Consider the following 26,548-nt stretch of genomic DNA (forward strand, 5'->3'; position numbering starts at 1 on the left):
CAGAAGGCACACCTCAGAATGCACTAGAGCATCCACACAGGGATGAAACCATTTAACTGTACTGAGTGCTATAAAAGCTTTAGTCACAAGGGACACCTCAGTAAACACCAGAGAGTCGACAGAAGAGTGAAACCATTTACATGTTCTGAGTGTGGTAAAAGCTTCAGTGATAAGGGAATGCTCCAAAAACACTGGAGAATTCACAGAGGAATGTAACTGTACTGAGTGTAATAAAAGCTTCAGTTGGCACACCTCACAAGACACCAGAGAATCCACACAGAAGAGAAGCCATTTATATGTTCTGAGTGTGGTAAATGTTTCGTTGACAAGGGAGAACTGACAAGGCACCATAGAATTCACACGAAAGTGTAGCCATTTACAAGTACTGAGTGTGATAAAAGCTTCACCGAGAAGGGAACACTCAGAAGACACTGGAGAATCCAAATAGGAATGAAAACCATTTAGCTGTACTGAATGTAATAAAAGCTTCTGTCATAAGACAAGCCTCAAAACACCAGAGAATCCAGGAATAAAATCATATCTGTGTACTGAGTATGGCAAAAGCTTCATTGACAAGGAAACACTCACAATGCATCTTTCAGGAACCAAACCATTTCTATGCACTGACTGTGGCAAAAGTTTCAGGTTGAAGAAATACATGATAATGTGCCAGAGAATCCAGACAAGCGATTTGCATGTACTTAGCTAAAAGCTGCACTGAGAAGGGAACACTCACAAGACACTGGAGAATCCACACTGGTATGAAACCATTTACCTCCTCAGAGTGTAGTAAAAGGTCCCGTCAGAAGGTACACCTCAAAAAAAGCCACATAGGTGTGAATCCATTTACATGTACTGAGTGCAATAAAAGGTTCAGTTAGAAAGCAAACCTCAGAAAGCACCGAAGAATCCACACAGGAAGGCATATATAAATATCTATTAGTGGAGAAAGAAATAACTATAAAGCAGAAATTGTGGAGAGAAAAAATCAGTAATGACTATTATAGGAGACTTCGAGGGGCATAATCGAACGGCGCCTGCCATCTATATGGCTGGCACCGGAAAGAGCTGTCCCCGACTGTATTATTGAAAAAGATGGCCGCCCATCTTTTGTTACAATAATATGGTTGGGGCTGGCCAAATGTCAGAGATGGTCGGGTTTGAGGTGGCCGGCATTGGTTTTCGCTGATAATGGAAACCGAAGCCAGCCATCTCAAACCCGGCCAAATTCAAAGCATTTGGTCGTAGGAGGGGCCAGCATTCGTAGTGCACTGGCCCCCCTCACATGCCAGGACACCAACCAGGTACCCTAGGGGTCACTGCAGTGGACTTCATTAATTGCTCCCAGGTACATAGCTCCCTTACCTTTGGTGCTGAGCCCCCCAGAACCCACTCCCCAAAACTGTACACCACTACCAAAGCCCTTATGGGTGAAGGGGGGCACCTACATGTGGGTAAAGTGGGTTTCGGGTGGTGTGATGAAAAATATTAAGAAATGCTTTTCAGTCTTACTTTGATCATGAAGGAGGTGCGCGGGAAGCATGGCGCTTAAATTTCGCCATCTTTATTTTACCGCCACCCAACTCAAGGGCGGCCACTCCTGGAGCCGTCCAAGCTGCATGGCCAGCCAATGTAGGAAGGGCAGATAAACGGGGATGGGCGCCTAAGGCGGGAAAGGTCGACGACGCCCCAGCGGAGGAAAACCCGGCTAGCTCAAAGTCCGGAAAGGCGCCCAAAAATGGCGTCTCCGCCTCCGATCCCCGCAACTCCCCGCTGGCCGTGCGATTGCGATCCGTGGAGCGCTTCTTCGCACCCTTGCTGTCCGATGCCATGATCCACGAGGGAATCGATGGGGAACCCCCTGCCCTTTTGTTAGCGGGCAGGTACACAAATGGGGGTTTCTCTCCTGAGTTTGTTTTGTTGCTGCATCAGGCCTTTCAGCTGCAAAACGCTGCTCCTGCTCCCCTGTCAATCATGGGTGGCTTCCCTGATCAAACGCCCTCGGGTGGATCATCAGGTTTTGGGGAACTCTGTTTCCTCTGATGTAGTTGAGGACAGCATTTCTGAGTTCTTCCAAAGGTCCTTTGGGGATTCTTTGGAGGAGACTGATTCTCACCCTGAGGGGGGAGATGACCCCTCTGCAGCGCAGCTTTTTCACTCAGAGGACTTGCCAAACCTGTTAGTTCAGGCTATGAGCATCTTAAGCATTTCGTCTCCGGAGGAAGGCCCTCCCTCGGCCTCGGCGGGTTCCGCTATTATGTTGGGAACCAAGCGCCCTCCCAGGACCTTCCACATCCATGAAGCCATGCAAATTCTAATTTCGGCTCAGTGGGATTCTCCGGAGGCGAGCCTCAAAGTAGCCAGGGCCATGTCTCAACTGTACCCTCTGCCAGAGGGTGAACGGGAGGAGGCCTTGCGCTGGCCGGCAGTGGATTCTCTAATCACTGCTGTGTCAAAAAAGACGGCTTTGCCGGTGGAAGGTGGCTCTGCCCTGAAGGATTCGCAGGACAGAAAATTGGAGGTGGCCGCCTTGAGTCTGCAGGCCTCGGTTTGCGGCTTCTATGTGGCCAGAGCGTGCCTGACGGTTTTGCAGCGGGCCTCCCCCTCGGATCCTTCCTTGAGCGTGGATTGGCCGGTCCTGGAGTCGGGCTTGGCTTACTTGGCAGACTTGCTGTATGTCACGTACTCAAAGCTGGAAACTGGGTTGTGAGCCGTTGGACCACTGCCGAGGAGCAGCAGTGGCAGGCAAAACCACCTCACACCAGAAGCAAGGCAGAACAGACGTACCGGCAAATCCAGGCAAGGTCTCATGGCAGTCAGCCAGCAAGCAGAAGACAGGTCCAGGCAACGGTTCAAAAGGCAGGCAGCAAGCAAAGCAAAGTCCAGATCCAGGCAATGATTCAATAGGCAGGCGGCAAACAAAGCAAAGTCCAGGTCCAGGCAAAGGTTCAATAGGCAGGCGGTGAACAAAGCAAAGTCCAGGTCCAGGCAAAGGTTCAAAAGGCTGGAAACCAGCAAAAACAGAATCAGGTCCAGACAAAGTCTCTCAGGCAGAAGTGCACCAGCACCCACATACCAAGGCCTAAGACGCAATGCAAAGGCAACTGACTGCAGTCTTTAGGTGATTAATAAAGCCCATCCACACCTGAGGTGCAGCTGCAGCAACTCTGAGTAACTATGGAGGCTGTTCCCACAGGAAATCTTTAAGGACCAAATAAGGGCTTCCTTCCTGTCCTCGTTACTCCAAGATGGCTTCCTATGATATGATCTATCCAAGATGGCTGTACCCCTTGACCTATCCAAGATGGCTACAACTCTTGAGCCATCCAAGATGGCTGCCGCCATTGATTGTTAAATATAATGAGAAAATAGAAAGTTCCTATGGTCAGTGGAATGCAAGCATTAAGGCAAAAGAGATATGAGTCACAAACCTGTGAAAATAATAAGGGAGTCGTAGAATCAGCCTTGAGCAGCCTGGTGTGAAACAGAGACAGTCTGTGCTAGGGCAGAAAGAATGTTACTGACATTTTTAGATAAGAAAGAACAGGCAGGCTTCAAAGAAAAGGGTTGCTTATGTGCAGAAACTAGGTGCAGGTAGCAAAAGTAGACTATATAAGAGGTATGACTGAGAATGGAACTTAAGCAAAATGAGCTAGCTTTCCTTCTGTGTATGCTGTTATGGTAAATATATATTTTGCTTCCTGTATGATGTTCTCATACTGCCTCTGTCCAAGGGAGGACAGTTGAAAAAATAAAAATTTTTGATTATTCTTCTTTATAATAGGTGTCAGTTTCTTTGTTTGCACACATATAAGGTGTAAATAAACATGATCCAACCCAGATGACGGCTAGGGTTACCATTCGTCCGGATTTCCCCGGACATGTCCTCTTTTTGAGGGCGCTGTCGGGAGTCCAGGCGGATTTGTTAATTTGCTGGCTTTGTCCGGGTTTTTTCTTCTACGAGACTAGTCCTGACTCCTCCCGTCCGTCGTCCTCCTGCCTATGCACGCATGCGACGTGCAGCGTCCGTGCGTGTGCTTGCCAGTCTGTCCCACTCAGCTGATGTTTGTAAATAATGATCCCTCCCTCCCTCCGTCCACCTTCTGCAGTCTTGTGAGGGAGAAATGTGCTCCTGTAATCCGATCTCTTCTTGAAAGCCTGGCAAGGCAGAGTGCTGCAGACAGAAGCTGTATCAATAAGGAGCTCTGTTCCTCTCTGAAAAGGTTTTCCTGAGCTGCCTTTGATTTGCAGATTCCCTAAAGGGAGGGCCTTGTAGGAGAAGTTGCTCAGCTCAGGGTTTGGCGGCACTTCTGACTGACTGGCTTTCAAACTATCGTTTCTTGTGCATTTCTTTGAGCTACTGTATCTGAGTTTTCTTCCGTGGTGGCCCAAATCTACCAATTGCAGGAATAGTAAAGAGTGTTGTTTTTTTTTTTCTTGGACGAGAGGTGCCTCGGTGACAGCAGCTTTAAGAATGAAGTTATCATTTACAGGAGCGTAAGAGGTAGAGACTCCACATTAATGCATGCATATATTTACAAAACTGTATGTGTACTTGTGCACACAGGTAGATTAATGTGAAATGGGAGGCAATTACTCATTGTTATTTCTCTGTAATGTTCTCCAGCTGTAAAAGGAAGGTTGACCATTAAAGATTTAGATAAAGAGTATACCTGTAACGTCACTGAGAACCTCATTTTAAGCACCTCTTTAACTTTCTGAAATTCTTTTAAATGACTGTGACACATAGTAACTTAGTAGATGACGGCAGAAAAAGACCTGCACGGTCCATCAAGTCTGCCCAACAAGATAACTCATATTTGCTGCTTTTTGTGTATACCCTACTTTGATTTGTACCAGTGCTCTTCAGGGCACAGACCGTATAAGTCTGCCCAGCACTATCCCCACCTCCCAACCACCAGCCCCTCCTCCCAACCACTGGCTCTGGCACAGACCGTACAAGTCTGTCCAGCACTATCCCTGCCTCCCAGCCACCAGTCCCGCTGCCCACCACCGGCTCTGGCACAGACCGTATAAGTCTGCCCAGCACTATCCCCGCCTCCCAACCACCAGCCCCGCCTCCCGATCTTGAGTAAGCTCTAAGGATCCATTCCTTCTGCACAGGATTCCTTTATGCTTATCCCACACATGTTTGAATTCCGTTACTGTTTTCATTTCCACCACCTCCCGCGGGAAGGCATTCCAAGCATCCACTACTCTCTCCGTGAAAAAATACTTCCTGACATTTTTCTTGAGTCTGCCCCCCTTCAATCTCATTTCATGTCCTCTCATTCTACCACCTTCCCATCTCCGGAAAAGGTTCGTTTGCGGATTAATACCTTTCAAATATTTGAACGTCTGTATCATATCACCCCTGTTTCTCCTTTCCTCCAGAGTATACATGTTTAGTTCAGCCAGTCTCTCCTCATACGTCTTGTAACGCAAATCCCATACCATTCTCGTAGCTTTTCTTTGCACCGCTTCCATTTTTTTAACATCCTTCGCAAGGTACGGCCTCCAAAACTGAACACAATACTCCAGGTGAGGCCTCACCAACGTCTTATACAGGGGCATTAAAACCTCCTTTCTTCTGCTGGTCACACCTCTCTCTATACAGCCTAGCAACCTTCTCGCTACTGCCACCGCCTTGTCGCACTGTTTCATCGCCTTCAGGTCCTCAGATACTATCACCCCAAGATCCCTCTCCCCGTCCGTGTCTATCAGGGTCTCCCCACCTAACACATACGCCTCCCTTAGATTTCTACTCCCTAAGTGCATCACTTTGCATTTCTTCGCATTGAATTTTAATAGCCAAATGTTAGACCATTCTTCCAGCTTCTTCAGATCTTTTTTCATGTTTTCCACTCCCTCCGGGGTGTCCACTCTGTTGCAAATCTTGGTGTCATCCGCAAAAAGGCAAACTTTACCTTCTAACCCTTCGGCAATGTCACTCACAAATATATTGAACAGAATGGGCCCCAGCACCGATCCCTGAGGCACTCCACTACTCACCTTTCCCTCCTCCGAGCGAACTCCATTTACCACCTACCTCTGGCGTCTGCCCGTCAACCAGTTCCTAATCCAGTTCACCACTTTGGGTCCTATCTTCAGCCCTTCTAGTTTATTCAAGAGCCTCCTGTGGGGAACCGTGTCGAAAGCCTTGCTGAAATCTAAGTAGATGACGTCCATAGTACGTCCTTGATTTAATTCTCCCGTCACCCAGTCAAAGAATTCAATGAGATTCGTTTGGCACGATTTCCCTTTGGTGAAACCATGTTGTCTCGGATCTTGCAACTTATTGGCTTCCAGGAAATTCACTATCCTTTCCTTCAGCATGGCTTCCATTACTTTTCCAATAACCGAAGTGAGGCTTACCGGCCTGTAGTTTCCAGCTTCTTCCCTATCCCCACTTTTGTGAAGAGGGACCACCTCCGCCGTTCTCCAATCCCTCGGAACCTCTCCCGTCTCCAAGGATTTATTAAACAAATCTTTAAGAGGACCCGCCAGAACCTCTCTGAGCTCCCTCAGTATTCTGGGGTGGATCCCGTCCGGCCCCATGGCTTTGTCCACCTTTAGCTTTCCAAGTTGTTCATACACACTCTCTTCCGTGAACGGTGCTCTATCCACCTCATTCTCAGGTGTACTTTTGTCAGTCCCTCTCAGTCCTTCCCCAGGATTTTCTTCAGTAAAAACAGAACAAAAGTATCTATTTAGCAAATTGGCTTTTTCTTCATCATTTTCTACATAGCGTTTTGCTGTATCTTTTAGTCTCACAATCCCCTTTTTAGTCTTTCTCCTTTCACTAATATACCTGAAGAAGTTTTTGTCTCCCCTCCGTACATTTCTAGCCATTTGTTCTTCCACTTGCGCCTTCGCCAGACGTACCTCTCTCTTGGCTTCTTTCAGTTTCATCTGGTATTCCTCCCCGTGTTCCTCTACTTGAGATTTTTTGTATTTCTGGAACGCTAACTCTTTAGCCTTTATTTTCTCAGCCACTTGCTTTGAAAACCATATCGGTTTCCTTTTTCTCTTGCTTTTATTTACTCTCCTTACATAAAGGTCTGTGGCCCTGTTTATTACTTCTTTCAGCTTGGACCACTGTCCTTCCACGTGTTGTGCGTTCTCGCAGCCCATCAGCTTCTTCCTCAGGTATTCCCCCATTTTTTTAAAGTCAGTTCGCTTGAAGTCCAGAACTTTGAGTTTAGAGTGGCCGCTAACCACATGAGCCGTTATATCAAAACAAACCGTTTGATGGTCACTGCTTCCCAGGTGCGCAGCCACTCGGACATTTGACACACTATCCCCATTCGTGAGCACCAGATCCAGCGTCGCTCCCTCCCTTGTGGGTTCCGTCACCATTTGTCTGAGCAGAGCACTTTGGAAAGCATCCGCAATCTCTCTACTTCTTTCCGATTTCGCAGAAGGAACCTTCCAATCTACATCTGGCAGATTAAAATCTCCCAACAACAGCACCTCTCTTTTCTTCCCCAACTTTTGAATATCAGCGATCAGATCTTTATCCAGTTCCTCCAATTGTGTCGGGGGTCTGTAGACAACACCCACGTGGACCAAGGTTCTATCCTCTCTTTTTAAGGTGATCCATATCGCTTCTTCCTTTCCCCACTTCCCTGTCATTTCAGTTGCTGCGATATCATTTCTCACATACAGAGCTACTCCTCCACCTTTACGTCCCTCTCTATCCTTCCTAAAAAGATTATAGCCTGGTATGTTTACATCCCATTCATGGGAACCATTGAGCCATGTCTCTGTGACTGCAACTATGTCCAAGTCAGTCTCCAACATCAGGGCTTGAAGGTCATGAATTTTATTGCTTAGACTGTGAGCATTTGTGGTCATTGCTTTCCAACTACATTTCCTAGTATGTGTTTTGGGTTTAGTGATTTGTGAGTGTCTTTTCTCTTTGGGTACCTTCTCCTCTTTTTGTTCCCTCTTCCTTGTTTTTTCTTTTTCTTGTGCTTCAATTTTAGTTTCAGGAACATCACAGTGCTGTAGTGGAGCAAAAGAATTTTGTAGTGGCAACACTTGTGCGGGCGGATGCTTCTGTGTCACATGACGAATTCTGCCTGAGCCTACTGTGAACCATCTGTTCCTTTGTGGTTTTATTCTCTGAGGCAGTGGTGAGAAGTTATGATTCTGCACAGTCCTATAAGTTGCTTTAAATGCATCTAATTCTTGCATTACTTTATAGAGCTCTTGTTTTAAAGTAGATAGCTGAAGACAGATAGGACAAGCTTTAAGTTTCCAGATGATTGGCCTTGAAACTAAAGCAGCACAATTATTGCAGAGAATAAAAGTCATCCTGATTGGTTGAAATGGGTATGAACAGGTGTACTATGTTGGAGTATCAGCCTGCAAGACTGCCTGTGTATGACTGAGGAGTAAAGTTAATGAGGTTTGGTTTGTCTATAAATGTGTGGAAAACCCTGGGGTGGGTGGGATTATAAGTCCCAAAGTGTCAGCTAAGTGCTGCTATCAAGGGAATTCTCTAGCTGAATGGACCAAAATGGTAGTGTCTGCTCAAGGACCTTACAATTTATTTAACTTTTAAAACTGCCCTAGATATTAATAACTTTCCTTTTAAATAAATCTAGATATTGCCAATAATTATAGCAGTTTCAGCTATGTAAAAATGCCCCACCCCTCTATCAGATAAACTCTAACAAGATAAACTCATTTTACATGGTATGCGATACTTTATATATATACACGAGTTTGATTTGTCCTTGCCATTCTCAGGGCACATTCTGCCCAGCACTCTTCCTGTACTAAAAGTTCTGAAGCTAATGTCGAAGCCCCTTAAAATTTACACTCATGCCCATCCATATCCAGTCACGATCAGGGTGTAGACCACAGAAGTCTGCCAAGCACCGGTTTTGCTTCCCAGTTACCTGCATTTCCACCCAATCTCTGCTAAGATTCAAGGACATAACAGTAGCCATACTGGGTCAGACCAATGGTCCATCTAGCCCAGCATCCCGCCCTCCAAACAGTGGCCAAGCTAGGTCACAAGTACCTGGCAGAAATCCAAATCATGGCAACACTCCATACTACAAATCCCAGGGCAAGCAGTTTGGACTTTTCCTCTAGGAATTTGTCCAAACCATTTTTAAACCCAGATATGCTAACCGCTGTTACCACCTCCTCTGGCAAAGAGTTCCAGAGCTTAACTATTCGTTGAGTGAGAAATATTTCCTCATATTTGTTTTAAAAGTATTTCCATGTAACTTCCTCGAATGTCCCCTAGTTTTTGTACATTTGGAACAAGTAAATAATCTATTTACTTGTTCTTCACCACTCAGGATTTTGTAGACCTCAATCATATCTCCCCTCATCCATCTCTTTTCCAAGCCGAAGAGCCCTAACCTCTTTAGCCTTTCCTCATACGAGAGGAGCTCCGTCCCCTTTATCATTTTAGTCGCTCTTCTTTGAACCTTTTCTAATTCCACTATATCTTTTTTGAGATACGGCAACCAGAACTGAATGCAGTATTCTAGGTGCGGATGCACCATGGAGCGATACAAAAACGTTATAGTATTTTCGGTCTTATTCACCATCCCTTTCCTAATAATTCGTACCATCCTGTTAACGCTTAGTAGACAACCAGTTATGTTGCACACTATAACTGTCTATCCATTGATTTTCAGCACATCGCTGGCTACGTTTGGCAGCCAAATTTGACCACGTCAATAGAAGGCCTAACTTTGGCAGGTTCCAACTTAACCGGCCAAATATAAACCAGATAGTCAATGCCGGTCACCGGAAATAGCCCGGCATTGAATATCTGGGATCAGCACTCACTGTGGAATGCAGCCTGGCTACCTCCCGCAGTCTGAATATCGGCCCCTAGCTGCCTTCAGTTTCTATAATTACATAGCATTTTAGGGGCTGAATTCCTAGTGTTAGGCAAAAATAAAAACACAACAAGCAAATTTCAACAACTAACCTACAATTTCTCCTTTAAACCCCAATCTTTAAGTTCCCAAAGCAAAAAAAGCACTTACCAGAGAAATGTCCTCTTTTCTCAGAACTTCTCAGAAAGCCTGGCAAGATTCCCCAAAAGTACAAAACATTTTATGCTGCTTATCTCAGAAATAAGCAGTGGATTTTCCCCAAGTCCATTTTAATTATGGTCTATGGACTTTCCCTTTAGGAAGCCATCCAAACCTTTTTAAAACTCCGCTAAGCTAACTGCCTTTACCACATTCTCAGGCAACGAATTCCAGAGTTTAATTACACATTGAGTGAAGAAAACTTTTCTCCGATTCATTTTAAATTTACCAAATTGTAGCTTCCTCACATGCCCCCTAGTCCTAGTATTTTAGGAAAGCGTAAAAAGACGCTTCACACCTATCCATTCAACTCCACTCATTATTTTACAGACCTCTATCATATCTCCCCTCAGCTGCCTTTTCTCCAAGCTGAAGAGCCCTAGTCGCTTTAGCCTTTCCTCATAGGGAAGTCGTCCCATCCCCTTTATCATTTTCGTCGCCCTTCTCTGCACCTTTTCTAATTCCACTATATCTTTTTTGAGATGCGGCGACCAGAATTGAACGCAATATTCGAGTTGCGGTCGCACAATGGAGCGATACAAAGGCATTATAACATCCTCATTTTTGTTTTCCATTCCTTTCCTAAACTTCCTAACATTCCATTTACTTTCTTAGCCGCAGCAGCACACTGTGCAGTAGGTTTCAACGTATCATCAACGACGACACCTAGATCCCTTTCTTGGTCTGTGACTCCTAACGTACCTCCTTTCATGAGGTACTTTGTCAAACGCCTTCTGAAAATCAAGATACACAATCCTGCTTATAATCGAAATAGAAAAACTCCTATATTGTGACCCAAATCGGGAGATAGACGTTTATCTCACAAAAAACGAATAAAGCGGTATAATCGAAAGCCGAATTTGGACGTTTTCAACTGCACTCCGTCGCGGATGCGGACAAAGTTGATGGGGGCGTGTCGAAGGCGTGGTGAAGCCGGAACTGGGGTGTGGTTATCGGCCGATCAGAGATGGGCGCCTTTCGCTGATAATGGAAAAAAAATATGCGTTTGTAGCGAGAATTTAGGGCACTTTTCCTGGACCCTGTTTTTCCACGAATAAGGCCCCAATAAGTGCCCTAAATGACCAAATGACCACTGGAGGGAATCGGGGATGACCTCCCCTGACTCCCCCAGTGGTCACAAACCCCCTCCCACCACAAAATATGCCGTTTCACAACTTTTTATTTTCACCCTCACATGTCATACCCACCTCCCTGGCAGCAGTATGCAGGTCACTGGAGCAGTTATTAGGGGGTGCAGTGGACTTCAGGCAGGTGGACCCAGGCCCATCCCCCCCTCACCTGTTACACTTGTGCTGGTAAATGGGAGCCCTCCAAACCGCCCCCCAAACCCACTGTACCCACATGTAGGTGCCCCCCTTCACCCCTTAGGGCTATAGTAATGGTGTAGACTTGTGGGCAGTGGGTTTTGAGGGGGATTTGGGGGGCTCAACACACAAGGGAAGGGTGCTATGCACCTGGGAGCTCTTTTACCTTTTTTTTTGTTTTTGTAGAAGTGCCCCCTAGGGTGCCCGGTTGGTGTCCTGGCATGTGAGGGGGACCAGTGCACTACGAATCCTGGCCCCTCCCACGAATATATGTCTTGGAGTTATTCGTTTTTGAGCTGGGCGCTTTCATTTTCCGTTATTGCTGAAAAACAAAAACGCCCACCTCACAAATTGTCGAATAAAACATGGACGTCTATTTTTTGCGAAAATACAGTTCGGTCCGCCCCTTCACGGACCCGTTCTCAGAGATAAACGCCCATGGAGATAGACGTTTCCATTCGATTATGCCCCTTAATATCAACCAGCTCACCTTTATCCACATGTTTGTTCACCACTTCAAAGAAATGTAGTAGATTGATAAGGCAAGATTTCCCTTCACTAAATTCACTAAATCCATGTTGACTTTGTCTCATTAATCCAAGCTTTTGAATATGCTCTGTAATTTTGTTCTTAATAATAGTCTCTACCATTTTGCCCGGCACTGATGTCAGACTCACCGGTCTATAATTTCCCTGATCTCCTCTGGAACCTTTTAAAAAAATTGGCGTTACATTGGCCACCCTCCAATCTTCAGGTACCACGCTCGATTGTAAGGATAAATTACATATTACTAACAATAGCTCCGCAAGCTCATTTTTCAGTTTTATCAGTACTCTGGGATGAATACCATCCAGTCCAGGAGATTTGCTACTCTTCAGTTTGTAGAACTGCCCCATTACATCCTCCAGGTTTACAGAGAATTCATTAAGTTTCTCCGACTCATCAGCTTTGAATACCATTTCCAGAACCGGTATCCAGTGGTGTGCTGGTAAATTTTTAACAACAGGCTCTCTCCCCGGTCCACCTCGGCGTCCCCCCGTCCACCACTGCGCCCCCCCTCCGTCCACCTCTGCGCCCCCCCCCCCAAAAAAAATTGCAGAGCTGGCTATAGCCAGTGGGGGGGGGGGGGGGGGGCAATGCATTACTCTCTCCAGGAAAAAAAATTAAATGATCCCAGGTTCCAATCTAATTCATGTTTAATGTGGGATAAAATGCCATAAATAAGTAAATAAATATAAACTTTTAATGTTGAGCACCTGATTCTCAAAGGGAACATATTCCAAACACTATAATGAAAATAAAATGATTTTTTTCTACCTTTGTTGTCTGGTGACTGTTTTTCTGATCATGCTGGCCCAGTATCCGATTCTGCTGCTATCTGTCCTCTTAACTCCGTTTCCAGGGCTTCCTTTCCATTTATTTCTTTCCTTTCCTCCTTTCTTCTTCAATTCTGGTCCTCAGCTTCTGCCTATTTTCTTCATCCATGTGCAGTTTTTCTCCTCTTCCTTTTCCCTTATCTTATCTCCTTCCTCACTCTTCCCTCCCCTCCATCCATATCCAGCATTTATTCTCTCTCCCCTCCTCTCCCCCTGCCCTCCATCCACCCATGGCCAGCAGTGACCCTCCTCTCCCCTGCCCAGCATGCACCCATACCCAGCGACCCTTCTCTCCCCTGCCCTCCATCCACCCATGGCCAGCGACCCTTCTCTCCCCTGCCCTCCATCCACCCATGTCCAGCAGTGACCCTCCTCTCCCCTGCCCTCCATCCACACATGCCCAGCAGTGACCCTCCTTTCCCCTGTCCTCCATCCACCCATGCTCAGCAGTGACCCTTCTCTCCCCTGCCCTCCATCCACCCATGTCCAGCAGCTCCCTTCTCTCCCCTGCCACCCCCTCCCGACTTGTTTCACAAATTCTCTTGCTTCCTCCCTCCCGATCCGGTCCCTCACCGACCCTACCTTGGCCATCAAATTCTTCGGGGCAGGCAGTGTTGCCTGCCCGCTGCCATCGCTGACTTTCCTCCGCCGCCTGATCGCGCTTCAAAATGGCCGCCGAGACTTACAGAAGTCTCGCGAGGCCACCTCTGGAAGTCTCGGCAGCCATTTTTAAAGTTCAAACAGGCGGCGGAGGAAAGTCAGCGATAGCAGCGGGCAGGCAACACTGCCTGTCCCGAAGAATTCGATAGTCAAGGTAGGATCTGTGAGGGACCGGATCCGGAGGGCGGAGGGAGGGAGAGCCGGCTCACCCTTTCCAACAACTGGCTCGCAAGTCCGGCCAAAATTTAACAACCGGATCTTGCGAGCCGGAGTGAGCCGGCTCCAGCACACCACTGCCGGTATCCCACCCAAATCTTCCTCAATGAAGACCGAAGCAAAGAATTAATTTAATCTCTCCGCTACGGCTTTGACTTCCCCGATCGCCCCTTTTATTCCTTGGCCATCTAGCGGTCCAACCGATTCTTTTGCTGGCTTCCTGCTTTTAATATACCTACAAAAATTTTACTATGCGTTCTTGCCTCCAACACAATCTGTTTTTCGAAGTCCCTCTTAGCCTTCCTTATCAGCGCTTTGCATTCGACTTGACATTCCTTATGCTGTTTCTTATTATTTTCGGTCGGTTCCTTCTTCCATTTTCTGAAAAATTTTCTTTTAGCTCTATTAGCTTCCTTCACCTCACTTTTTAACCACACCAGCTGTCGTTTGGTCTTCTGTCCTCCTTTTTTAATACGCGGAATATATTTGGCCTGGGCTTCCAGGATGGTGTTTTTGAACAGCGTCCACACCTGATGTAATTTTTTGACCCTCGCAGCTGCTCCTCTAAGGTTTTTTTTCACCATTTTTCTCATTTTATCGTGGAGGGGCATAATTTTTGCGGTGGCGCAACAGCTGGCCGGAACCGTATTATCGAAAAAGATGGCCGGCCATCTTTTTTTCCGATAATACGGTTTAGTCCGGCCAAATGCCAGAGTTCGCCGGGTTTGAGAACGCCGGTTTTGTTTTTCAGCGATAATGGAAGAAAATGCCGGCCATCTCAAATCCAGCGAAATCCAAGGCATTTGGTCATGGGAGGAGCCAGCATTTATAGTGCACTGGTCCCCCTGACATGCCAGGACACCAACCGGGCACCCTAGGGGGCACTTCTAAAAAATTTAAAAAAAAAACAAAAAAAGCTCCCAGGTTCATAGCTCCCTTACCTTGGGTGCTGAGCCCCCCAAATCCCCCCAAAATCCACTCCCTTATGGGTGAAGGGGGGCACCTACATGTAGGTAACATAGTAACATAGTAACATAGTAGATGACAGCAGAAAAAGACCTGCACGGTCCATCCAGTCTGCCCAACAAGACAACTCATGTGTGCTACTTTTGTGTATACCCTACTTTGATTTGTACCTGTGCTCTTCAGGGCACAGACCGTATAAGTCTGCCCAGCACTATCCCCGCCTCCCACCACCGGCTCTGGCACAGACTGTATAAGTCTGCCCAGCGCTATCCCTGCCTCCCAACCTCCAGCCCCGCCTCCCACTACCGGCTCTGCTATCCAGTGGGTTTTTTTTTTGGGGGGGGGGGGGTTGGAGGGTTTAACATTTACCACCACAAATGTAACAGGTAGGGGGAGGGATGGACGTGGGTCTGCCTGCCTGAAGTGCACTGCACCCATTAACAACTGCTCCAGGGACTTGCATACTGCTGTCAGGGAGCTGGGTATGACATTTGAGGCTGGCATACAGGCTGGTAAAAAAAGGTTTTGATTTGTATTTTTTTGTGTGGGAGGGGGTTGGGGACCACGAAGAGGTCTTCCTCCATTCCCTCCGTTGGTCGTCTGGTCAGTTGGGGCACCTTTTTGAAGCTTGGTCGTGAAAATAAAAGGACCAAGTAAACTCGGCGAAATACTGCTTAACGCCGCTTTATTTTTTTCATTATCCGCGAAAGCCGGCCATCTGGTAGCCACGCCCATGCCCGCCCATGTCCTGCCTTCGCTACGCCGCCGACATGCCCCCTTGAACTTTCGCTGGCGAGGCGGCGGGAAAGCGACAATGCTGTCAAAAAAGCCGCTTTCGATTATACCGATTTTGCAGCTTTTGAGAGATCGCCGGCCATCTCCCGATTTATGTCGGGAAATGGCCGGCGATCACTTTAGAAAATAAGCCTGATAGTCTCCTTTTTAAAAGTTAAACGCTAACGTATCTGATTTCCTATCAGGCTTATTTTTGAAAGAGAAGGGCGACCATCTTTCGACACAGATCGGGAGATGGGCGTCCTTCTCTCAGGGTCGCCCGATTTTGGGCGTCCCCAACTGCTTCCCGTTGCGGGGACGACCAAAGTTCCCAGGGGCTTGTTGGAGGCGTAGCAAATGTGGGACTGGGGTGTGCCTAACAGATGGGCGTCCTCAAGTGATAATGGAAAAAAGAAGGGCGTCCCTGATGAACACTTGGCTGACTTTACTTGGTCATTTTTTTTTTCGACCAAGCCACAAAAATGTGCCCTAAATGACCAGATGACCACCGAAGGGAATCGGGGATGATCTTCCCTGACTCCCCCAGTGGTCACTAGCCACCTCCCACTCCGAAAAAAAAACAACTTTAAAAAATTTTTTCTTTTTTTTTTTATAGTATGGAGGTCCCTTGGGGGGGAGGTATGTGTGTGTCAGCAGAGGCATAATGAAAGCGTGGATGTCCTTCTTTCAAACATTTTGGACGTCCTCAACTGCCCCCCCCCCCTCAGAGGGATGGCCAAATTTCAAGGGAGTGGAGTGGCCTAGTGGTTAGAGCATTGGTCTTGCAATCCCACTGCTGCTACTTGTGATCCAAAATCAGAGGCATAGCAAAGGCATGGACATCCTTCTCACAAACATCTACATTTTGGACGTCCTCAACTGCCGTCGCAGGAACGGAGGCATAGCGAAGGACATCCTTCACCCATACGCTAAAAAAAAAAAAAAGACATCCCTGACGAGCACTTGGACGTTTTCACCTGGACTTGTGTTTTTCTAAGGTTGTAGACGGCTATTATACACGCAGCTTGTCTGTATGTATGAAGCCGTCTTTGGCATGCACAGAGCAGCCACGCATAATGCTTGGCTGCTCTGTACTGGCTTCCCCTCCTTAGGAAGGAACTCGTGTGCAAATGAGCTAACAGCGAGCAGCTAAGTGACATTTGCAAAGGGTGTTGAAGGACATATAAGTTTATTTGGTCTACAACATTTTAAGGGAAAACTAAAGAACAGAAAAACATCAAATATAAAAAAATCCATGTTTTCCTGACTTGCCTAAGTGTTCTGGGTTCAAGTGAGATCCTTGCACAAACATCCATAATACCCATAAAGACTCAAATTCTGACATCAATAGCAAGGAAAGAGTATTAAAACAAATATCTGATTTTGATTAAAAAGACAATTTAATTTCTGAAAAGGTTCTTTTCTGCCTTTTTAGGTGATTTTGTTGAAAGAAACAGAAACAATTAAGGGTATACATGTAACTACATTTGAATGTTGAATATGTTATTGCAGTTCTATTAAGCCACATACTAATTGTGAATTTGAGTTTATTTGAATGAAAATGTGTTTGCCCTTGTATTCAATAAAGAAAAAGATAATTTGCAAATTTGAAGGTGCGGTTCTTCCATTTCAGGAACAAATCCTAAACTTAGATTCATTTCCTCCTTTATTCTTTGAGAGTAAAGGACGAGGTTAGTTTATTTGTTCCACTCCTTCGAATGTGAGTGTGTGTTCCCTGGATATTCGCCACGACTACAAACATCAGGTATCTGGGAGCACATCACTACAGTCCAGCCGAGAGGGGTGGCAACAATATGGAATGTCATGAATAAATAAATAAATAGAAACTCTGCATTTTGAGCACCTGATTCTCATTAACATGATGTCTGTTTTAGTAGCCCATTACCAGGAGATAAAAATGTCTACATGAATATAACACATGCTAGGGTGTCCCTGGAACCAGCCTCTCCAAGTAACAAATTACTACTCTACCTATGGTTATCAATAGAAATCAAACAAAATAAAACATGGAAAAGAAAATAAGATACCTTTTTTATTGGACATAACTTAATACATTTCTTGATTAGCTTTCGAAGGTTGCCCTTCTTCCTCAGATGGGAAATAAGCAAATGTGCTAGCTGACAGTGTATATAAGTGAAAACATTCAAGCATTACTATGACAGTCTGACAGGGTGGGAGGAGGGGGGTGGGTAGGAGGTATGCATGGGGACATCAAAGCATATCATTGATATTCTAACAGGATGGATGTGGATAGGTGAGGGGTGGGGTGATCAACAGAGAAATACAGCTTTATGGTTTATAATGGGCTAGGAACCCCAGATCCTTGTTAAGTCCTTTCTGTTGGGTGTTAAAATATTCAAGCATTACTATGACAGTCTGACAGGGTGGGAGGATGGGGGTGGGTCGGAGGTATGCATGGGGACATCAAAGCATATCATTGCTATTCTAACAGGATGGGTGTGGATAGGTGAGGGGTGGGGTGATCAACAGAGAAATACAGCTTTATGGTTTATAATGGGCTAGGAACCCCAGATCCTTGTTAAGTCCTTTCTGTTGGGTGTTAAAATATTCAATCATTCTGACTTCAAAGGTCTTACGTCCCCATCCTCCCACCCTGTCAGACTGTCATAGTAATGCTTGAATGTTTTCACTTATATACACTGTCAGCTAGCACATTTGCTTATTTCCGATCTGACGAAGAAGGGCAACCTTCGAAAGCTAATCAAGAAATGTATTAAGTTATGTCCAATAACAAAGGTATCATCGTATTTTCTTTTCCATGTTTTATTTTGTTTGATTTCTATTGATAACCTTAAGAGAGGACTAACCACACTCCTCTACTCTACCTATGAAAAGTTATCCTCTGTGTACATCCGTGTGCTGCACAAGCTGGCATGTTTAAAAATATAAGTGAGATTAAATAAAAATGCTGCCAACAGTAAAGAATGACAACGTAGATGCAGCAGCTCATAGGTTTGCTGGCTTTGTTTTGAGTATATGTGGATGACGGCTGCGCGGGGAAGGGAAACCCAGACTGACCTAATTGGTTTCAGCGTTTTGACGTCACTTCAACTCCTGTCTATTAAACCTCCTTGCAAACTACTACTCTACCTATGAAAAGTTATTCTATTATATTTCATCTGTGTATATCCGTGCGTTGTACTACTATGACATGTTTGAAAATATAAGTGAGATTAAATTAAAAAGCTACCAACAATAAAATCGACAACATGCATGCTGCAGCTCATAATTTTGTTCGCTTTGTTTTGAGTGGACTAGATGACGGATGCGCCGGGAGGGGAAAATATATACTAACTAAACTGGCTTCAATATCTTGACGTCATCCCGGCTTCCTGTTATCGTCAACTAACTTTCTTGGCTGTAGCTGACTCCACGCCTTCCACTGATTGGTCACAAGACTCCTGAGGGCGGGGAGAGGAAGCCAAGCGATGGGAGGTTAGGTTGAGAACTTCTTGCACTTATTGTCCGCAAGAGTCTAGGAACGGGAGAGAACAGAAGGGGCGGAGAAAGAAGGAGGAGCTTCAGCTCTCTCTGGCACTGATTGGTCAGAATCTCCAAAGGTAACAATAGGGGGAGGCGTTTCAACCTTGCTTCCCTTGTTTGTTCCATTCTGTTTTTCTCTCACCAGGACGGAGGGAGTCTGGGCTGGAGCTGGTGGTGCGGAGAAGGGCAGGAGGATGGCTCTTGGGGTTTGTGCTGAGCAGGTAGGAGACTGGCAGGAGGTGGGCAGCAGGGGATGCAGTGCCAGGCAATGCCACACACACACAAGAAGAAATGAGCCTGGCACTGCTCAATCCATTCCCTGCTGTAGCCCCTCAGGCTCTTCTTCCTCATTCTCCTCCCCTCACACAGCAGCTGCTGCTCTTCTTCCTGATTCTCCTCCCCTCACACTGGCAGGAGGTGGGCAGCAGGGGATGCAGTGCCAGGCAATGCCACACACACACAAGAAGAAATGAGCCTGGCACTGCTCAATCCATTCCCTCCTGTAGCCCCTCAGGCTCTTCTTCCTCATTCTCCTCCCCTCACTGGCAGGAGGTGGGCAGCAGGGGATGCAGTGCCAGGCAATGCCACACACACACAAGAAGAAATGAGCCTGGCACTGCTCAATCCATTCCCTGGTGTAGCCCCTCAGGCTCTTCTTCCTCATTCTCCTCCCCTCACTGGCAGGAGGTGGGCAGCAGGGGATGCAGTGCCAGGCAATGCCACACACACACAAGAAGAAATGAGCCTGGCACTGCTCAATCCATTCCCTCCTGTAGCCCCTCAGGCTCTTCTTCCTCATTCTCCTCCCCTCACTGGCAGGAGGTGGGCAGCAGGGGATGCAGTGCCAGGCAATGCCACACACACACAAGAAGAAATGAGCCTGGCACTGCTCAATCCATTCCCTGGTGTAGCCCCTCAGGCTCTTCTTCCTCATTCTCCTCCCCTCACTGGCAGGAGGTGGGCAGCAGGGGATGCAGTGCCAGGCAATGCCACACACACACAAGAAGAAATGAGCCTGGCACTGCTCAATCCATTCCCTCCTGTAGCCCCTCAGGCTCTTCTTCCTCATTCTCCTCCCCTCACTGGCAGGAGGTGGGCAGCAGGGGATGCAGTGCCAGGCAATGCCACACACACACAAGAAGAAATGAGCCTGGCACTGCTCAATCCATTCCCTGCTGTAGCTCCTCAGGCTCTTCTTCCTCATTCTCCTCCCCTCACACAGCATCTGCTCCTCCTGCTTTACCAGATTCTTTACATTCCCCTTCTTCTCTCCCTCTCATTCTTCTTCTGTCTCTTTCTGCTTCCTGCCGTCTGTTTATCTTCTGCTTCCTCCCTCTCTCCTTCTCCTTCTGACTGTCACTTTCTGCTTCGTGACATCTCTTTATCTTCTGCTTCCTCTCTCTCTCTCTCTCTGACTTCTCCTCTTGCTCCTCCACCTGTGTAGAGCATCAGGGAAGGAGGGAAATGAGGGGTAATGAACAGGACAAGTTAGTCAGTGTAACAGGAAGGTGGGTGCATGCTGAGGGTGGACGGAGAGTTTAGGGAGTGAGGAGAAAGGGCAAGCCGAGGAAGGGGTGCTACATGAGGGGAGTAAACTCTGAATGTTTGGATGAGGGAGAAGGAAAGAAAGCTGGGGATGCATCGGTGAAGCATGTGAGTGGGGTACCATGGCTGAATTTTGAGGATTCCATAGGGAGAAGGAGTTGGGTATATGCATGTTCTGAGAGAAGGAGACAGACAGCTGGGGAGATGTATTGGCGGGATTCACAAAGAGCTGTGGGGACACCGTGTGTGCGTGTGTTTGTGGGGGGGGGGTTGGGACAGGTATGATGCTGTGAGTGTTGGGGAGGTTGAGAGAACTGTGGTGGGGTGGGGTGGGGTGGGGTGGGGGGAGGGACATATTCTGAGAGAGCTGTGGAAATATGTGCTGGGGCAAGAGGGATTTTAAAAAGAGAACTAATGAATGCAGTGGGGTAGATATGAGAGAGAGAGAGAGAGAGCTCTGGTTGTCTATACTGGGGGGGGGGGGGGGTCAGATGGTCAGAGAGGTATGGGATGTGTGTGCTTTGGGAAGAATGGAGAACTGGCAGAGGAGGTGGGGTTGCTGGAATGAGAAAAAAGAAAGCTGGGAGGGCAGAGAAAACTGACGGGAAGGGGGTATCGTCCTTCTTAGGGAGGGATTCATACTAGTCTAGACTGAGAATGGTGAGGGGGTGGGGTGGGGGGGAAATCAAGCCTGATCTGGGAGTCAGCTTAGGTGGAGTCAGTCCTGGAGCATAGAAGAGAGGGGTGTTTTTGTTGGGGAAAAACCACAAAAAAAAAACAGAAAAAATGTGCACAGTGACAACCCAAAACAAAGGCATGAGGGTGGTAATATGTCAGGAGCTGAAATCTAATGAATTCTGAGCACCTCGTGTTCCTGAGTGTGTTTCTGGTTTCTGTTTCAGATGTGGGTGACGTTTGAGGACATCGCTGTCTTTTTCTCCCAGGAGGAGTGGGAGTATTTAGATGAAGGGCAGAAGGAGCTTCACAGGGAGGTGATGAAAGAGAATTATGAGATCCTGATGTTTCTAGGTAAGGGTTTCCCGTTATTCTTAAAATCTCTTCTCAGGCAGATTAAGGAGTGACTGGCAGCAGGTGAGTCTCAGTCCAGGAAACCCGAGTGACTGATAATGAGTGATGATGAGATGACCCACTCTATATACAACGCAAGCAAGCAAGAGGGAATCAGCAACACAAACCAAACAGCATAACAGAAAAAGTCCAGTGGACCGTGGATGGACCAGGGAGGCGAAGCCTTAGGCTGAAGGAAGTGAAGTTTATTGAAAGACCCGACACTGTTTCAGCCAGTGTTTCAGCAAAGTGTTTGCATGAGGGGTCTATACATAGGACTAAAGCGTTAAAATTATTAGTACAGAAAATGTAAATAATATTGTAAAAACATACAAATCAATTATAAAAAAAATAAGTAGTAAACAGATACCAAATGATCTCATATACAGGAAGCAACTTTTTTGGTTCAGCCACAAAGATATTCACTAGATAAGCTGCAATAGTGTAAATAATCTATAAAAATGTAGTATATGGAATGCTAAGACATAGTTGTCTTATCATTTATCAAGTGCTAGTCGTTAAAAAAACGTTGAATCCGTTATCGTGCCTTAATAAAAGGAGACCTAAGTAATAAATTTATAGCAAACTGGAGAAAATAGTTCTTCACTGAAAGTGTAATTAAACTTTGGAATTTGTTATCAGAGAATGTGGTAAAAGCAGTTAGTTTAGCAGGGTTTAGAAAAGGTTTGGATTATTTCCTAAAAGAAAAGTCCACAAGCCATTGTTAAGATAGATATAGGAAAATCCACTTCTTATGTTTAAACAATTTTTATTGAACAAACAATAAAGTAACAATCCAGATATCACTCATGAGATGTTCATCATTTTCAGTGCATATTTCCCCGTCCCCCAACCACCCCCCTATGAGTAGTTATGAAACAACAATTATGGTTGATCACACATTGGCATTTTACCCATACAACAAGCAAAATAGAAATTGGATACATTTAGTTCATCTAGAACACCATTGCATCTCTTTCAACTGATAATTATCACCAATGTGATGTCACACAACCCTGCCAATCCTCCCGACTTCGCCCGAACCCTGTTTGTGCCTTTTGTGCCACACCTCCAGAGTCTCTAATCACGGTCAGCACTACTTACACAAAACAATTCCTCTCAATCGATATCTTAAGAGCTGGACAGCGGATAAGACTTATTTAGACTGAAGCAAAGAAAAAAAGGACCAGAGAAGCGCTTCTCGGGGTTAACACTGGTTTATTTAATTATCCAAAGATTAGGATAAAAAAATTAAGAAGATAGTCAAAGAAATAGTCTAGAATGTGACAGAAATAAGAACATATTATAGAAATAGAAATCACAAATGAAAAGTTGGCCAGGGCAGGCTCCCAGTTCTCTGGCATGAGACAGGAGCACTGCACACTGACCTCCCTCCTGTCTGGCAGAGAGATATTATATAGGACTTCTTTTCCCTTTCAATGCCAGAGGAGCACAACAAGGGGGAAGGGTTTCTTCTTACCCCCTTAATTAGCATCTTACAGTCAGGCAGGATCTCCTGACAATAAAGAAATATATAGCATCTGTTTATTTTTCCTTTTGAAGATGCATTTGGTCTGTTGTCCAAATGTTTTGGACACAAGAATACATTTTCTCAGAACCTTTAATTAGTATTTCCCCTATTCTGAAAGAGGAGACAAAAGTTAATTACTGCTTCCTTATAGAGTTGTTATAGAGGTGTTAGGCTTCTCTTGTCAATAGAACTATTGCTATTGACTCCAGGGATCAGGGAGATAGTGTTTGAATTGTTCTAGGCAGAGAAGGAAATAAGGCGTTACCTGATCTTCCTCTCATGGTTGTAAAAAAAGGGTAATTCTCTCCTGGATAGTAGCCTTACTTCAAAGGGCATGGGAAAGAATTCTGTCTCCTGACCGTATTCAATGGGAGAGATTGTGGGCAATCAGGGCTTATAGTGTAATTGCCATTCCAGCAAGCCAGCAAGCTTCTCATGATTAGAAGGAAAGAAACCTTCATTTCTCTCTGTCCAACATATGAGACATTAATTTCTGTACATTAAATAATTGGAGGCCTTCCACCTCCTACAACAACCCCCCATCCCTACTTCAGCTCTCCAAGGAAAAGAAAAACAAGAAAAGAAGAGAAAGAGGAAAAAAAAGGGGGGGGGGGGGGTTATTGGATACTCCAACCAGAGCAGGACCCACTTGACTACCTTCATTTCCGTTATCTTCCCCGTCAAACAACAATGGAGCATCTCAACCCTCTCTTTTCCACCAATAGACTAAACAGTATTCAGTAGCAGACTCCTGGCTCTATGGGAAAGGGACTCAACATACACATCCCACACTGCATGAAAATGTTTTAATCTTTTAGGGGTTTGTCTAGCATACTGTCGCTTTAAAAGCATTAGGGCATGCAGTCGGTTTCTCTTATGTCCAAAAGGATGGTGCATCCTCCCCAACCCAAACCCCCAAGATCACTTTCTTGCCCAAAACTACTACTACTACTACTACTTAGCATTTCTATAGCGCTGCCAGGGTTACGCAGCGCTGTACAAGTTTAAACATGGGGAAGGACAGTCCCTGCTCAAGAGAGCTTACAATCTAAAGGTAAAAACTATGTAGTCAGTGTAGGTATCAGGAATGGGAAGGTGGTTAGGCGCCAAAAGCAAGGGAGAAGAGATGGGCCTTGAGTAAGGACTTGAAAATGGGCAGGGAGGGCCCAGCTTTCCTAAGATACAAACTATGTGACCTATTGCGTATGTGAAAAAGCTCATACTTACCCAACAGTACCGCAGCCGGAGAGACTGGTGTGGTACAACCCAGTAATCTGCCCAAATATGCCAGTACTGCTTTCCAAAAAAAATCCTGCACCCTCACGCACTCCCAAAAGGAATTTGACCCCTGCTAGCACTTCTGACACTCCGGAGTATCTACCGCCCCGATCTTAAACATACGCTCTTGGGTAAAATACGCCCTCTGTAGCGTTCGAAACTGACACTCCCTCATCTCTATACTCACTGAAATCTCAGGGATCCGCTTAATAAGCTGTAGCGGCTCTATAGCAAAACCTACTCTTCCCAAATCTCGATTTCACCTTGCTGTAAGCTCATCATATGACCTAGCCTGAGATTTCATCTGCAAGGCTTTATGCAACCCAGAGACCGAAAGGCCTCCCTCCCGAAATTTAACAAAAAACTCCTGCAGTCTCTCCCCTAAGGATGGAACAAGCGTCCCTCGATCAAACGAAGATATATAATGACATAACTGAACATAAGCTAACAAGTCCCGCTTCTCCACTATCCCTTTCTCCAGCAAAACTTCCCAAGAGATCAGCCTACCCTCAACATCTAAAGCATGCATTAACAAGGAGACTCCCCTGTTGGCCCACCGTACGAAGCCAGCATTATCCCTCCCCGGGGAAAAGTATATGTTTCCTCCAATCGGAAGGTGGTCTGAAATGTCGTACCGGCCTCCTAACTTTAAGTACATAAGTACATAAGTAATGCCATACTGGGAAAAGACCAAGGGTCCATCGAGCCCAGCATCCTGTCCACGACAGCGGCCAATCCAGGCCAAGGGCACCTGGCAAGCTTCCCAAACGTACAAACATTCTATACATGTTATTCCTGGAATTGTGGATTTTTCCCAAGTCCATTTAGTAGCGGTTTATGGACTTGTCCTTTAGGAAACCGTCCAACCCCTTTTTAAACTCTGCTAAGCTAACCGCCTTCACCACTTTCTCCGGCAACGAATTCCAGAGTTTAATTACACGTTGGGTGAAGAAAAATTTTCTCCGATTTGTTTTAAATTTACTACACTGTAGTTTCAACGCATGCCCCCTAGTCCTAGTATTTTTGGAAAGCGTGAACAGACGCTTCACATCCACCTGTTCCACTCCACTCATGTGTCCCCTTTAGTATCAGAAACCGCCAAGTCAACCGCAACGATCTGAGTACCCCACTTTTTCGTAACCATTTTGGGAGGGAGTCCTGTGAACAATGCAAGAGAGAATTCACACGCCTGGGGGAATAAAACGCCGCTTCATATTCTCTTGGAGTGTAGGCCTGTTCTTCCAACACCCAGTCTCCCAAGTGACGAAGCAGACATGCATAATTATACAAAGATAGGTCAGGGAGACCCAAGCCCCCATAGGAAAATCCACTTCTTATTTCTAGGTAAAAATCACTCATAAGTAAAACACAAATATATGATAAATGGTAATGATAATAGTTCTAATAAGATACCATAACATGCAAAGCAAGGGGACCTTTTACTAAGGCATGCCTAAAAGTGACCTACGCTGATGTAGGCATGTGTTCTGGATGCATGCAGGTCCATTTGCTCAGTGCACCTGGAAGGCAAGAGGGAATCAGCAACACAACAGGGAAAGTCCTCGGACCATGGATGAACCTGAGGGAGGATATGATGAGGTAGGAAGCTGAGGTATGCTGGGCTTACAGGTGGATGGGGGCCAGAGGAGGAGGGAGAGAGAAGGAGAACTCCCCCCCCCCCCCCAGATGTTTGTGTGCTCGCTGCCTGGCTCCATCAACAACTGGCTCGCATTAACAACCGGCTCCAGCACACCACTGGGAACGCCCAAATTCCACCTCCAACACACCCCCTTGAGATTTATTTATTTATTTATTTTTATTTGTACCCCCGCGCTTTCCCACTCATGGCAGGCTCAGACACTCTGCAGACAAACAGCGTAGAAAAACGTCTGAACAATATTATTATTTTTATTATTAACATTTGTATAGCGCTACCAGACGCACGCAGCGCTGAACACCTGACATAGAGAGACAGTCCCTGCTCAATAGAGCTTACAGTCTAAAAATAATACAGACAGACAAGACAATTAAGGGCGAGGGAGTACTGGGTGAGAAGGAACAAGGGGAGGGCAATTGAGTAGTAGCTAGGAATCAAACGTAGTGGTGAAAAGGTGAATTTTCAGCATAGATTTGAAGACAGGTAGAGATGGAGCTAGACGTATAGGTCCAGGAAGTCTATTCCAGGCATAAGGTGCCGGCGAGAGAAAAGGAACG

The 26,548-nt window shown here is 46.0% G+C and overlaps 1 pseudogene; it reads left to right on the plus strand.

Moving 5' to 3' along the window:
* The first annotated feature begins 42 nt into the window (after positions 1-42).
* The window catches only part of LOC115476803, a 36,276-nt pseudogene continuing 9,770 nt past the window's right edge, over positions 43-26,548 (plus strand).

This window comes from Microcaecilia unicolor, chromosome 1 (assembly GCF_901765095.1).
Source record: "Microcaecilia unicolor chromosome 1, aMicUni1.1, whole genome shotgun sequence".
NCBI lineage: Eukaryota > Metazoa > Chordata > Amphibia > Gymnophiona > Siphonopidae > Microcaecilia > Microcaecilia unicolor.